Genomic DNA, 15,888 nt, shown 5'->3' on the forward strand with positions numbered 1-15,888 from the left:
GAAATTCAAGAGATAATGCTTTGCCCATTCTAAACATGTACTCCTGGTAGTTTGTTAAATTAATGAACAAAGCATTAACAAAGTGATGCCAAGCAGAACTAAGCATATATTTGTGACACTACTCTGTCGATGAGAGAGAGAGAGAGAGAGAGAGAGAGAGAGAGAGAGATTTCTTAAATAGAATAGATTATTCAATACTGAATAATCTTTTTGAAAAAGATGAATTGTCTTTTCATTATACATACTGTAAACTGTTCTTGCATCAGGACTTACTGCAGAAAATGTTACATTTGTTTACACTTATTTGCATTCTGAATACTTGACATGTATCTCTGTACTTTCTTAGTGTCAAAACCAATAATGGTTAATGATAAAATTAGTTAAGAGGAATTTTAAAATAATTTTTATATTGACAAAATGAGGGAAGGAAAACCAATCTTAAAAATATAAATTGCTTAGAGACTGTGAAAATGTATAAGCTATTGGATTTATGTGTGTAATAAATTTTGTGTAATTATTTGTGTAATTTATTTTATCAATGTTAGTGGTTTTAGGCCAGAAAGAACTTTTATTCTCTGCACCGCCAAAAAACAAACAAACAAACAAACAAACAAAAAAACCCCCCTAACTTGACAGCAAATGAGTTTATACTGTTATATTGTAATGATAATTTTTCTGCTTTAAAAATTATTTCTTTCAGCTATGTTCTTTTCCTTCTGACATACAGTATTATGGTACTGTACATTACTGTGTAGTTATGGGAATGTTTTTGATGATGCCAGTCTCTTGACTGCAATTACTCTACTCATAACACCATATTTGCAGAGACTTTTACATTAAAACAAATTGGATATTAACACATAAAATAACATGTTCTCAATATAAACTTTTTTTTTGGTTAACTAGTTTTCTCCAGTATGCTCTAAACATTTAGTTAATAAATGTTCAGTTTTGAGGATTAAACCCATCATTTTGTCGGACAAACATTTTCAGCTTTTTGGGAAAAATGTGTTGCATGTCCAAGAAGGAAGTGATACTAAAGGCTCTTTTGTGCTATAAATGCAGATGGTTGAATGTTTTTTCTTATGTGGATTAAGATTGTAAAGAAATTAATTATTCCTTAGTTGGCTTTTTCAGTTTCCTTTAAAAATTTGATAGTTAATACATCCAATTAATTAATCTCTCCTTTACCAGTTCTACACCTAGCAAGTCAGTTACTTCTTCAGGGGGTTGTCCACGCATATTTCACCATGCACCTGTGCTCCATGCTTGTGAAATTGGATTATTTTGAATGTCAGTGTCCACTGGAGCCATGCCTGCATCCTGCATATCCTACCTATGTAGCCAATGGCATAAAGGTTGAGATTGTCTCAGTTGCCTTTTAGCTCTTTCTTACTGTCTATGGTGCTGCTTCTTTATATCTGAAGTATGGAACTGACTTGTATTTATCTTGAGTTGCAGATGTAATTTTTAGTATAGTTTGATATAGTTTTTAACATGTTGGTGTGCAAACTATAATTGAAGTGCTGGACTTCTTAATGATGGATAATTGAAGTGCTGCTTTGTCCACCACCACTTAAGAACTAAAAATGAGAATCACTCCTAAAACTTTTCCGTGTGGCAAAATCCATGAAGTCATCCTTCCAGCTAATTGAGAAGATGACTTCTAAACTGTCACTCTCTGTTTTGGTAAGTCTTGCGTCCATCCACATTCAAACTTCAGGCTTCCTCCAGAAGGTCCCATTCATTCACCGTGGAATTGGCCAGAGCCTACCAGTCCTCCTTGACAATGTTCTGAGGAGATAGAGAGAAAATAGCACTGGCGACAGTGTGATAGAAAAGACAGATTTCCCTAGTCTACTTTGTGCTGATGAGGTGGCAGTTAATGAAACACTTGGAATGGACATCCAGACTCCTTGCATGGGTACTGAAGCACCCAGTACTAATAAAAGAGTACTTTGCCCTGTCATCTGCAGCATGCATACCTGAAAGTTGTGCTTGTGGAACTGACCTCCTCTGTACTGAGGAGACTCACAGTATTGAGAGACTTGACCATAACTGTCTCAAACAATTGCTGATGATGGCCCAGTGGCTTCTGGGTTGGCTACCTCAATTCTTGCACAGAATATTGCAGGGCCTTTTCAAACTCCCAAGAAAGCGGCTATATCCCTTGAAGAGAGAGAGAGAGTTCTCTCCTTCATCTGAACAAAATGGAGAGATGTTTCCCACATACTCTCCTCACTATGAGTCAAGCTGCTTTAATAGGGGGTCCAGATGACACAGGATGAGATATTAAGAAACAAGTAATGAGCCCCTTCTTGGTATCCTCCAGGACCTAATGTATTCCTATCTGATGTAAATATGGCCATTCCAGGCACCTTGGGGGTGCGGGGGAGTGAAAATCAACAGAAAAATCTCATTGGTTGTTCCTGCCACTAAAGCCAAATTCCCCTCATTTCATGAAAGGCAGCAGGTCGACCATATTCCTTAGCTGGAAAACTAGGATTTAGAGAGAGGATATCTGCCCTAAAATTCACTTACCTTGTAAGTTCTATTTCCAGTGGGTAGAAAACCCTATATTTGGACAGCATAAAATGTGGTGTGTCTTAAAATACAAGGACATACATAGGCATCATGTGAATATATTTTTAAATCATTCTTTAAATATAATTTGGATGCCAAAGTCTAGTCACTAATAAATGAATGAAGAATTATTATTTGGAGTGTATTATAGCCAGCTCTGTAGAGCTCAAAAGCTTACCTCTTTCACCATTAAAAGTTGGTCCATTAAAAACGCTAGTTCATCCACTCTGCATCTTTGAAGAAGTGTTAGTAATACAGTACACAATACTGTAGATCACGTACAAAATATTTTAGAGCATCAGTAAATTAAAATCCATGCTGTCTCTCCTGTTGGACAGATTCCAGCAGCAAAAGAAGATCCAAACCTATTTTTGTTAAGCTGCCTGACTTTTGTGTATGACAGATTAAGTTGTTTTCATATCACCTTTTAGTGGCTGTTTCACAAAGCTGTGTTTCAAAGCTGCAGCGCTGCATGGAGACTGGGGTCAGGGCGGGAGTCCCCAGCCGACCCCGGGTTCCACACGGTGCTTTCACCTTTGAAGTGTAGCCACAGCCCTAAGGGGAGATGCCCTATTGATTAATCTTTAAAGGCAGAGCTGCCCTATCGACTAATCGAATAGTTGATGCAAAATGCATCGACTATTTGATTAGTCAATTATTCACAATTTAACATCCCACAGTTTAGCAGGAAGGCACTGCTTGAACATCAAGAGAGTTGTGTAAGATACATATCCTAAAGGTTCCAGCATGTCCTTGCTCTATTTTCCTAAGTATTGCCTCCTTATCTACATTTGTACTCAAGTACGCAGCATACGTACTCTTTATACCACTATAAGTTATGTACGGTATAGATGTACCATAACTTTTCTTCCATTGCCTACCATTTGTGCTGCTTGCCGTTGCACCATTTTCTTACCATGTTTGCAGGTTAAAGTTAAGTCTTCCAGAACCCCACACCAAATTCAAAAGGAACTCACATGGCACACTCAGCAACCACAGTTCCTGATAGGAAACCTCTGTCTATCTCCTGACACCACGATTCACTCAACTCTGAAACATGGACTAAGAATATGTTTCTTATTTGGTTTCTAGCCCTTGGTCCATGTTTATTCCATTCTTTCCTGCCCTGTTCAGTTCGATTTTTACACTCATTCCTTCTACTCCATTCTTTCAATTTTAGCCTGCGTTTTATGTAGTTTCCGTCTCCCTGCATCCATTTCTCTGTTCAGTTCTTTGTTCTTCCTCACTGCAACTCCAACAAGTCCCTCCTGGAAACCCATTACTTACATTTTTATAACATAAATAATGTAAATATAGTGAAAGAATATTAAAAAAAATGTTTGGCTATTGGCACACTAATTACTTTGTGTTTGTTATGTCCTTTTTTTCCTCCATTATATGTGGGGTTTTTTTTAAAAAAATGTATGCTTTTCAAGGTAGGAATTGTGTTTTTATGTTTCTTCAGTCCCAAGCATACTGTGGGTGTTGCTGCAATATAAATACATCATCGTAAACTATTCATATTTGTACCTGTAAATCTTTGATCATTTGAAAATAGATGCATTTGTACAGCAATGGTACAATGAATTCCTAATTCTGACTGAGGCTTCTGGGTTATACAGTAATATAATATAAAAACCTCCATGATAAAGAAAATATTAATCAATAATGTTGTTTATAAAGCCAATTGAAGATTGCATGTACCCAGGTTACAGTAGAAACATTTGAAATATGATCTTCTTATAATCATATAAGAGATTTTAGAAAACCAAATAAAATGTGAACTAACCAAGAGAGGTGGGGAAAAGCTTCTTACTTGGCACCGAAATCTATTAAAACAGAAAATGACTATGAATGTCTGGAGTGTTCACCTCATACTGGACTGAAAAGTGGTTAAGTTGGCCTGTTGGCCTATTAACTCCATGGGCTGCACTTGGAGAAAGGACCAAGGGGCAGGAAATCGATTGCAAGCTGGGCAGGAAAAGGCGAGGCCTATAAAGCGAGAAAGTTGTCAACGGTCAATGTGCCAGTGTGCAACTATAGGAAGAGGAATAGGCCTCGAGCTAATCCCCTGGGTGACCAGGAAAAGGCACCAGATAACTGGTGAGTGGTGCATGCCATAACAGGAAGTTATAACCTGTTTTTTAACTTCACAATAGCATCAATCTGAAGCAAAAGGGATTGACTGTGAGAGAAAACTCACATCATAAGCATCTTTCACAACAGTAGCAAAGAGTATAGAAATACAAGTTGAAAATAAATTTTCGATTTAAGCATTCTCTTACTTCAATTGCTGTTCAATAAAAATATCTTCTAAAATGATTGTCTTTAATATAATATTCTGATAAAATAGTTTCTTTCCTTAAAATATAGTTGAATACAATTTCATATTTATATAAAATTCATCATTAATTATTCACTTAATATAAAAATTGTAGCTGTCAATATGGTTCATCTCAGTATAATTAAATCAGTGTAATTTTACATACACAATTAAGTATTCTGTAACTGTAGTTTTAAAAAATCATTAGTGTGATTGATCAAGCGTTGCCTGTCAGAGTAGTTTCATCATTAAATCATTGTACAAACAGCCAAGAACCAAATTAAAAAAAAAAAAAAGTTAATTAACCCTACATTTATCACAGTGTAGTCAACAGATTGCTAACAAGCCTTTCAATAGGAGGCTGAAGCAAATCTAAAAGTGAAACATTTTTTTTCTCAAAAACAAGAAGTACATCCTCAGCATACAGTCTGAATATCCTGTCTGTGCATCGGAATGATCAATTGTAATATGTTTTTAGACTTAAGTATTGATATAATTTTTTTATATTGTTCAACTGCCTTTGACATATTAGCTCCAGATAAATAATTATACTATAAATCAGTTCGAGGCCTCACAGAAGTGAGAAGCCTGAGGTTTCCCACCTCTGTTCTAAGGAATGAGTTAACATATTTCTATCTTAAGGTCTTCTGTTGACTTGGATACGGTTATTGCACAAGCATGAATATAATATCTGTAAAACTGAAAGTTCAGGGAGACTATAGTTTTCTGGCTAGCGAAGGCATTAAACTAACACTTGGACACTTAGTACCTAGAGATAAAGTTTCCAAAAAAGATATTACACACATTATGCTTCAGTTAAATAAATACATCAGCTGTTTGCATGCAAAAATATTTTCATGAGTGGGACTTAAAAACCTACAGTTTAAAAATAAGTAGCTTACATAAAGGCAGGTAGGTGCAAAATAAATGTGTATATTTTCAACTACATATGTGTGTTTATGGTTGATAAAGAGTCACTGTCTTTTTTTCTTAAAAGTCACCACCCCTACTTGAGTCCTTATTTTCAGTAAAATTGCCTTTATATCCTAAAATAAATGAAAACAGGTAAATTTAATGGAAGTCAAATTAATTTAGTCAATCTAGACTGTGTCCATCTAGACTAAGAACAGCTATGAATAGCTATGCTTAATGAAATATAATTTATTACATAACTAGGCATATTAACAGAACCCACATTAAAAGTGCCGCGGCCTGTCTAACAAGTCTGCTCTCCAGTGTGATCAAAATAAAGAAGGAGAAAAGAATGATTCTTTTTTAATCTTAAACTTTTAATTAGGCAATACAAAAATAACTAATGTAAAAAAGTTGGCTTTCTTCTACCTTTCAAAGAAAGCAGCAGGGATTAATAGCTCTAGGGAGTAAATAAAAATGCCAGAAGCAAACAGAGTGGTAGAAATTTGCATGACTTAAAAAAAAAAACTAGGAACCTTATTTTAAAAGTGATAGACAATGATTTAATCTCAATATTTACTTTATTTTTCAAAGTAGTTAATACAAATTTGCCTGCAGAAATATTTTCTGAAACAATACATTGATCTAAATAATGTAATGACCTTTTTCGCACTACTAGCACAATATTATCCCTCATGCCTATATTGCCCAAGAAATTGTCATTTCCTGTATTTGCAAAGGGTAACATACCTCATATTCAATATTTTTAATCTGGCAAATAAACCTCTAATTGTCACATTTACTTTTATTTCTAAGAATTATATACAAACTAATAACCCCAGAAGAAAACCATCCAACAGTTTCCTAGGAAACTGATGCACAAAGAACAGGACTGTTCCCAGTGAAGAAAAAAGCAAACAAACACAAATACTGGAGTATCATTTTGAGAATAGATTATTGACTTGTTAATAATACAAAGAAACTATGAATTAGGTGCAATATTCATTTATTTTTGCTTTTAAGATGGTTTTCCATCTACCTAGTGCAGATAATTAACACATACAAACACAATAAACTGACCTAATTTTGAGGGTTTCTTGATTTTTCTTTTTTCAACTGTAAATGTAGTTCCCTAAGGCTTTATAGCACTAGTGTCTAAGGCCTCAGTCTTGCAATCTGATCTGAGTTGATGGTTCTTTGTGGTACTAAATAGGAATTCAAGAATGTATTAGCATGAGCTTATGTGCATGAGGCTAAGTACATCACATATGTTAGTCTAAATCTGTGGGTGTAAGTATATAATGCCTTTTTATTCAGATGCAACCTCACATGTGACATGCAGGTTCAACGGTAATATTTCAAACACCTAAAAACTTTACTAAACCAAAATCTTTAGTGTCTTTACAGCTTGTTGTACTCATCTTAACCTTAGTGAATTTAGTTGCTGTAGGTAGGCATTACATTGTCATTAAAAAAGCAAGTTATTATTTTGCCAGTTTCTTTTTCTGTCAGCAAGGACTGCTTTCTGCTTATGTCAAATCTGGAGAAAACACCATGTAATTTTTCAAGGCAAGGTGAGTGAAACAAGATCTTTCATTGGGCCAGTTTCTGAATGCAAAAAAGACAACCTTGTAGTAAGATGAAGGCCTAAAACATAAACCAGTGCAGCACAGGCCTGGTCTGAGGCCTAGCTAACAATGGACAAAACATGGCTAACATAAAGCAAAGCTAAGCTGTGAGAGAAGGTCAGGCCCCAGCTCACATAACTTGGCACAAACAGGTCTGTGTGTGCAAAACACTAATTGGTAATAGGTCCAGATGCAGAACAATAATTAGTACTGGTCATAAGTGGAAAGCACATAATATCACTAGCTCATTAAAAAAGACTTTGGTATCCACTCCTCACTAGGGTTGCTAGGTGTCTGGTTTTGAACCAGACAGTCCAGTATTTGAACTTTCTGTTTGGGAAACAAATTGAGAAAATATAAATGTCTGGTGTTTTCTAAATAAGATATAATGTAGATTGTGATGTAATGTCAAGTGTGTCCCGTATTTTTGTTTAAACCATCTGGCAACCCTACTGCTCAGATACAGACTCAGGTGTAAGAAAGGGTCTAAAATGACACCATGATGGATAGAGATGATCTAATCAAACCATGAGGTACAGGGTGGTGGGTGGTATCTAAGTAGAGTGAGAGGATGGTAACCTGACAACCTCAGAGGGTGGTAACCTGATATGTCAGCAGTGAGGTATGATTTGTCGCACCTGTATATAAGGGGGGACAGTCTTTGTATGACCTAGGGGGCAGTGAATTGAGTTATTCCATTGTGGCAAGTACATATGCATAGTGGTTCAGTTACTGTACTTTGCTTTACAGTAAACCTGGCCTGGCATCTTTGATCCTTATCTGGTTTGTGGTCTTTGGGGGCTCCCTTGGGGTCTGCTGTGGAGACTAAGTGCACAAGACGACATGGCACACATCACTGAGCACACACATGCAAGCAGCCTTCTGCTTATCTTCATCAATGGAGCCAGAGACCTGTGAGGACAACTCAGCAGTAAATCTCTACCACCATTCTAAAGAACTAAACTTGTGAGCTTCACAGTGGAGTGTAAAAACAGAGTGGGCACTGTTTGCAACAGAGAAAACAGGCTAAAATGAGAAATATTAAGAAGAGATATTGTTAGTACCTTATTGCATCAACAAGCTATACATTAGGATCCAGTGGTCCACTGTATCAGGCATTGTACAGATAATGAGAGACTGTGACTTCCACAGCTTACAAACAAAAAGATAAGATTAATCAATTGGCATAATAGAGGGAGTAGTAGAGTGAGAAAAAGGGAGGGAAACATAAGTTCAAGATAAAGATAAACATTCTTTTAATCAAAATATTAATATATGAAACACTGATATATAATAAAACCGAGCAGTTGTATTCAAATGTAAGCACTTCAAGGCAGGGACCATGTCTTTATATCTTTTACAATGTGATTTACATTAAGTGGTAAACAAGTGGATGAGTTAGATGGAGTGATGATTCTGTAACTTGAAATTTTGTGTGTCCTATAAAAATATTACATTGATTAAATTCATGAGATTGCCCTCAATCACATGATTCATTAGAAGCTCTGATTGTCTTAACTCAAGGAACTTTTCATAGATGAATGAAGACGCTTAGCAGTTTAAAATGTAATGGCAATGTTCTGCAGTACACACAAGGACAGTTATTTTAAGAGAGGAGTTGTGATCCATGAGGCTGGGTTAATGAAGGTTGCTTGAGTTGCTAATGTAATGCATTCACACTCAAGGGCAAATATAACTTTTCATATGCTGGTAATCCATTATGACTAGCAACAGTCTGCACAAATTTAATCTATACAAGTAGCTACTTATTTTAAGTATCCATCTCCATTATTCATTCAGGGTGCGTCTACAAAGCACCCTAAACTCAAAATGAGATGTGCAATTTATGCTATACAAATTGTGTATCTTATTTAGAATCTATTTCAAAATAGGCTATTTTGAAATTTTTTAAATAATGCACTATTTTGAGACATTTCGTAACCCTTGTGGAACAAAGGTTACCAGCTGCCAAAATAGTGCGCCCATTATTTCAAAAAATAGATGCGGAGTAGCTATTTTGGGTTACGTTTGGTATCCCAAAATAGCCATGCATTGTTAGATGTACCCTTAGTGAGCACCAGAATCAGTGCTGTTAGCAAGAACAAGCACAAATGTTCTGTTAGCTAAAATACTATTGTGTGAATATAATTTTCCTCCAGAAATTCAATTTGTGGTTCGGGTATTTTGGTTACTTTTACATTTTGTGTAATCCACTAGAATATAAAATGTAAGCTCTCAATTTTGTGTATCAACTACTGTGCTATTCAGCTTAATTTGATTTTTACCTACAGTGTGGTAGGATGGGGGCTGCTACTGTATCTCAGAGACCATGTTTGAAATGAAGACACTCCTCTGACATTCAAGGACACAAACTACTAGCAGCCAGCCTTAACTATGTTTCCTGTCTTCCAAAGCCAGCTCCAGTTCCTTTTGTGCCAACTGGACAATCACTTTTCAAAATAGTCTATGGATATGGATTTTAGAGCAAACTGAATATTAAAATCACCATCTTATTTGAAGGCCTTATCTGAGGAACTTGAACAAACTTGCATCAGTAATTCACCATGCTTTGGATGAGACATAGTAATTTTCAAGATATTTGATATACATATGGATTTTAGAGAATTTAATGACGAGGAGAAAATGAAAATGCAAAACAAGGCACAAATTTTTAAGAATATTTTTATTAATTATTTATATTAAGGGTCCATTGTACTAGGTGCTAGATAAATGCTCCCTGCATCAAAGAGCTTGCAGTATTAAAATAAAAGCTTTATGTTTATTCATTTAATATTTTATTGCACTTTCTTGGCAGAAGTCAATAAAGGAGTTTAAACATAGGCTTTGGAATTTAAGTTTTTGAGTACACAGAGTTTGAAAACCTTGACCAACATGTTTAGTTCTTAAAAAACAGGACATTTTATTTGGATTGAAATTAATAGGTAGCAGGTTTAAAACAAACAAATGAAGTACTTCTTCATACCACACAACTCAATCTGTGAAGCTCCTTGGCAGCAAATGTTGAGAAGGCCAAGACTATACCAAAGTTCAAAAAAGAGCTAAAGGAATTCATGGCTGATATGCTATTAGTCAGGATGGGCAGGAATGATGTCCCTAGCCTCTACTTGTCAGAAGCTGTTAATGAGTGACAGGGAAATAATCTCTTGATGATTACCTATTCTGTTCATTCTGGGGCACCTGACATTGGCCACTGTCTGAAAACAGGATACTGGCCTAGATAGACCTTTGGTCTGATCCAGTTTGGCTGTTCTTCTTCTTATTTCTCTATGGCATCATCCTACAATGGTAACAGGAGTCTTCTTAGGTGAAAGGTATTTTTTCATGCAAATATATGTAAATGCCACAGGTGTTTCTAATTTCAATTGAGAATCCCATTTGTACATGTTAAGTTTTGGATGTTGTTTCTACCTGAATACCCAGAATTGGGTAAATGTTTAACACTTTGAACCATTTGTGATGCGCCTGATATAGGTTGCCTGATATGCCAAAATGAAAACTCTAAATCCAAAGTGTTCCTGCGATGGCAATAGAATAGGTTCCAAAACTTCGTAATCAGAAGACTTAAGTTAGTGGGGAGTCTAGTGACTCATATTGAAAAGTACAGTTTATGAACAAAATCTCAAATTTTTAACGTTCCTGTCTGTTGCACTTTGAACAGTAAGAGCTGTAAGGCTGTGTCTACATTGGCAAGATTTAGCACAAAAGCGTCTGCTTTTGCGCAAAATCTTGCCGCCTGTCTACACTGGCCACAAGTATTTGCGCAAGAACACTGACGTTCTACTGTATGAAATCAGTGCTTCTTGCGCAAATACTCTGATGCTCCCACTCAGGGATAAGTCCTCCTGCGCAAGAGGCCAGTGTAGATAGGTAACATCAATTTCTTGCACAAGAAAGCCCAATGGCTAAAATGGCCATTGGAGCTTTCTTGTGCAAGAGAGCGTATACACTGGCACGGGTGCTTTTGCGCAAAAGCAAATCTTTTGCGCAAAGGCACATGCCAGTATAGACTCTCTCTTACTCAAATACTCTAACGCAAAAACTCTTGTGTTTAGAATATTTGCGCTAAATCTTGCCAATCTAGACGTAGCCTAAGTGTTTGAATTCTACTCTGCTGCATAGGTTGCGATTTCAGTTCCACTCTCACGGTAATAGTCTGCATTCACCTTATAATAACCTTATAAGTTATTGAAAGGATGCCCCATGTTAACAGGAGGGTTGTGTGAGGAAAATCACTTTTCTTTGATGGCTGCTGAATTTCTTGAACAAACTTGCATCACTATCTCATCTTTCTCTGGATGAGACATAGTAATTTTCAGGATATCTGATTGTACATGTGGATTTTGGAGAATTTAGTGGTGTGGAAGAAAACAAGGTCCTCACTCTGCGTTTAGTAAACAACAAGCCAGAGGCAGTTTATTTAGTGCAATTGCAAGGGAAGCTGTGACCCGATTGGGGGAGGGATCTCCCTTCCCTGAACAGAACTTCAAATACAAACAGTAAAGGCATCAGTATATATACTTTGTATGTATTACATACAACAATGGCTAGACAATTATCTCTTAGTTCGTCCCAGATGCTACCTTATCTTCAAGGTTCTCCCTGGAGTCAGCATTCCATCCTTATCTCCAGATGGAGGTGAGAAGCGAAGGCAGCGCTTTTTACAGTTCTCGCGCTGTCAAGCTAGAGACTTAGCCTGACTCTTGCTCTGCTACGGACAAACCTAAGATAGCTGCACACAGATCCCCTTTTCTCTGCCTCCACAGTGGCAAATAGAGAAAAAATGAAAATGCAAAACAAGCCCCATACATTTAAGGATATTGCTATTAAGAATTTATATTAAAAGTCCATTGTGCTAGGTGCTAGATTAAATAATACTCCCTGCATCAAAGAGCTTGCAATATTAAAATGAGCTTGTTTATTCATTTAATATTTTATTGCACTAATCCCTGGTTGTGCTGTGGATGTTTCAGGTTGGGTATGTTTATTTAGCTACCTCGAAGGTCATACTTCCATTGTGGTACTAAACAAGTGAAGGGTTGGGGTGATGATAGCTCCTGAAAATTTAAGGATTGCTCTAATAAATATTGAGTTTATAAAAGTAGTTTATGTTGCTTTATTAAAAATGGGCAAATATGGTCAGACTTCCATTTAGTCATTAATGCACTACTAAATAGCTATTATTTTGGGGGTAGGGCTCTTTGAACTTCTAAATCCCTCTTGGACAGAGTTATCATCTGTAACTTATCCTATGACCAGAGTGTTCTTCATAGTGGTATCTACTGTCTATGGATTTAGTGAGGAACAAGTGAAATGGCCAGAACTTTCCAAACTGTAGTCCATTTGGGAAATGTGTTTGGTGAATATCCACTTCCACATTTCCAGTCTCAAGTAGCCTCCATATCAATTTTGTACAGGTCACTAGTCAGTCTGCATTTCTGCAAGTCACTTTTTTGTTGTGATTTGTCAGGTGTTCTTTCACCTAGTATATCAAAAGGCATTGCCTAATCCATTGGATACCTTCATACAGTTGTTTATAGACTGTGCAAAGCTGCTATTGAAAATGCAGTGTATACTTGAAGCAAAAATATGTCCCTCATTGAGGTACGATCTTGAAATACATAATTGTCACTTTTAAATCACTTTATTAGCCATTCACAGCTAAATGCTTGTACTTGTAGACCCCGTCAACCTAAAACTCATCTTCCCATTTTCTGAAGAGAGTTATACTGTTCATGATTCTTGTACAAGTGGGAATAAGTTGTGGCAATTTGAAGAAGAGAGCTGTCACTTAGCAGTGACTGTTGTCCTTCGAGAGAGTTGCTTCTGCATAGCCACGCACCCCACTCACTTTACCTCTTTTTTTTGGACACTCACATCTAGAATTCTGAAGAAACTGAGGAGTAGACTCATAGAACTGGAAGAAATCTTCAGAGCGGTTTTCCTCGTAACCTGTTCTCTTGTACAGCCACTGACAAGAGAATCAAAATAACCCCAACCTCCCCGACCTGGCCTACAGTTAAGAAACATTAAAAAAAAAAAAAAAAAAAAAAAAACCCTCACCACACTCACTGGGGGCTAGAGCTCTATTCATGCTCAAGCCTGTGAGGCTCAGAGATTTCTCCCTCCTCCCCTGCAGCTGATGTTCACACTCCAGTCCTATGGGGCTGCTTGGAGACTTGTTGTGGGGTGGAAGCCTGAGTCTCACCATGGGCAGGGCAAGATTAATTCTTCTGGGAGCCTGGGGCTATTAGATTTAGTGGGGTCCCTAAGATCTAGGGTGGGGCCAAATATGAAGGGTTCAGTGTGTGGGAGGGGGCTGCGGGTTGAGGTAGGAGGTCGGGTGCAGAAGGGAGTGAGGTCTACAACTGGGTTCTAGGGTGGGGATGAGGAGTTAGGAGGGCAATCCAGGCTGTGGCTCAGGGGAGTGAACTCAAGACAGCAAGTTGGGGTGCAGGACTGAAGTGGACTAAAGGCTGGGGGTGCAGAGTTTGGGAGGAGTTAGGGACTAGAGTGAAGGAGGAAGCTTAGGCCTGGGGCAGAGATGCTTACCTGGTGCAAGGTGCTTACCTGGAGAGCCCCTGTTTGGTTGGGGAGGAAAGAGGTGGCTCTGCTTGGCTCCACATTCGCTGGCTGCCATTGGCCATGATTCCCTGCCAATGGGAGCTATGCAGGGCACTGCTTGCAAATAAGGAAGCATGGGGCATAGAGCACCAGCTGGAAGAGAGTTCACAGCAATATGCAGACCTGCTCCCCGTCTCACCAGGCAGGGCTGGCTCAGAACACAGAAGCTTTAGGGGCTCCTTCCTGTCCCAGGCAAAGACCTGACCCCACACCTTAACCCAGGTCCTGGGCCACAGCCCCTAATGACTCTTTCTTAATCCAGCTCTAGCCATTGACCACATCAGAGCAAGTTGGGAGCTGGATCCAGACCATGGGCCATAGGCTCTCCACCCCTGATCAAGGCCATGGCTGACAAGTATTTGTCTAACCAGCTTTTAAATATCTCTAGTAATGGTGTGATGGATAGGAGGAGTGCCGGCCAGCATTCGTTGACTAAAGGGTTAAACTCCAGTAGGTAGAGGAAGTTGGCAGGGAGCCGGGAAAACAAACAGGATACACTGCTGAAATTTTAATTGAATAAATATACCTGCCCTGGTATTCTCTTTCTGTGATGGAAGACAGGGGATAGGGGAAACCAGATGAATTTATTCAGGCAGGAATACCAGGCATGGAAATAGACTGGACCTTAAAGTGAATTGTGAGTAAATAGGATAAAATGTATATCTAGTCATGATCATTTTATTTTCATTATTTTGTTGTTTGGTTAAGCTTCTCTGTTCAGATCTAAGAAAATGCAGCTCTGAGCTGTACCCAGAGATACTGTGTTCTCTGTGTTTGTTTATTTTTCTCCATTGCTGTGTAACTAGCAACCAAGTATGTTTTATTAAGTATATCTTTTTGATTTTGTTAATAAAATCATATTTTTAAGGCAACGATTTGATTCTTGTGTCCCAGAAAATAGCAGAGGGTCTGTGTATATGTTCCTAAGACTAACAGGACAGTTATCAGAGTTTGTTTTTCAGTTTTCCTCAAGCTCTCTTGTAGTAAAAGAGCTTTGTGTGTGGGGAAGACGGGGGTATCCCACTGGAAGAAGTTCAAGTACTTCCTGGATTTCAGGGAAAGGGTTTTTCCTTTCCTTTCCTTTCCTTTCCTTTCCTTTCCTTTCCTTTCCTTTCCTTTCCTTTCCTTTCCTTTCCTTTTCTCTTGATGGTGGAAGCCTATCTCCCAAGGACAGGGAAGCTATGACATTGGGGAGTTTTTGTAAACAGAAGCCTATAGAGGCAAGGTATTTAAGGTTTCTTATGGGCCCCCACCGTCTGCACTCAGAGTGCCAGAATGGGGAACAGTCTTGACAGATAGAGATTCCATAACCACTACAGGCAAAGTATTCCAATGCTTAATCATCTTGACTGAAATTTTTTCCTAATGTCCAATCTAAACCTCCCTTTCTGCAATTTAAGCCCATTTCTTCTTGTCCTATCATCCAGAATTAAGGTGAATATTTTTTCTCCCTTTGCCCTATAACAAACAACCTTTTAAATATTTGAAAGCTGTTGTCATATCCCCTTTCAGTATTCTCTTTTCCAGACTAAACAAATCCAGTTCTTTCAATATTCCCTTATAGGTCATGTTTTCTAGTCCTTTACTTGTTTTAGTTGCTCTTCTCTGGACCTTTTCCAATTTGTTTGTGTCTTTCCTAAAACATGGCACTCTGAGGTGGACACAATACTGTAATTGAGGCTTAATCAGTGTAGAGTAGAATGTAAGAATTACTTCTCATGTTTTGCTTACAGTATTCCTAGAGAGATGTGTTCTTGCTTTTTTTTTTTTTCTTTTGCAAGTGTCACACTACTGACTCAT

The 15,888-nt window shown here is 37.7% G+C and overlaps 1 protein-coding gene across 2 annotated transcripts in view; it reads left to right on the forward strand.

Moving 5' to 3' along the window:
• The window catches only part of TBC1D22A (TBC1 domain family member 22A), a 418,728-nt gene that overhangs the window by 189,454 nt on the left and 213,386 nt on the right, over positions 1-15,888 (forward strand). The gene's annotated exons all lie outside the window — the stretch shown is intronic.

The sequence above is a fragment of the Pelodiscus sinensis genome, chromosome 1 (genome assembly GCF_049634645.1).
Source record: "Pelodiscus sinensis isolate JC-2024 chromosome 1, ASM4963464v1, whole genome shotgun sequence".
Classification (NCBI taxonomy): Eukaryota; Metazoa; Chordata; order Testudines; family Trionychidae; genus Pelodiscus; species Pelodiscus sinensis.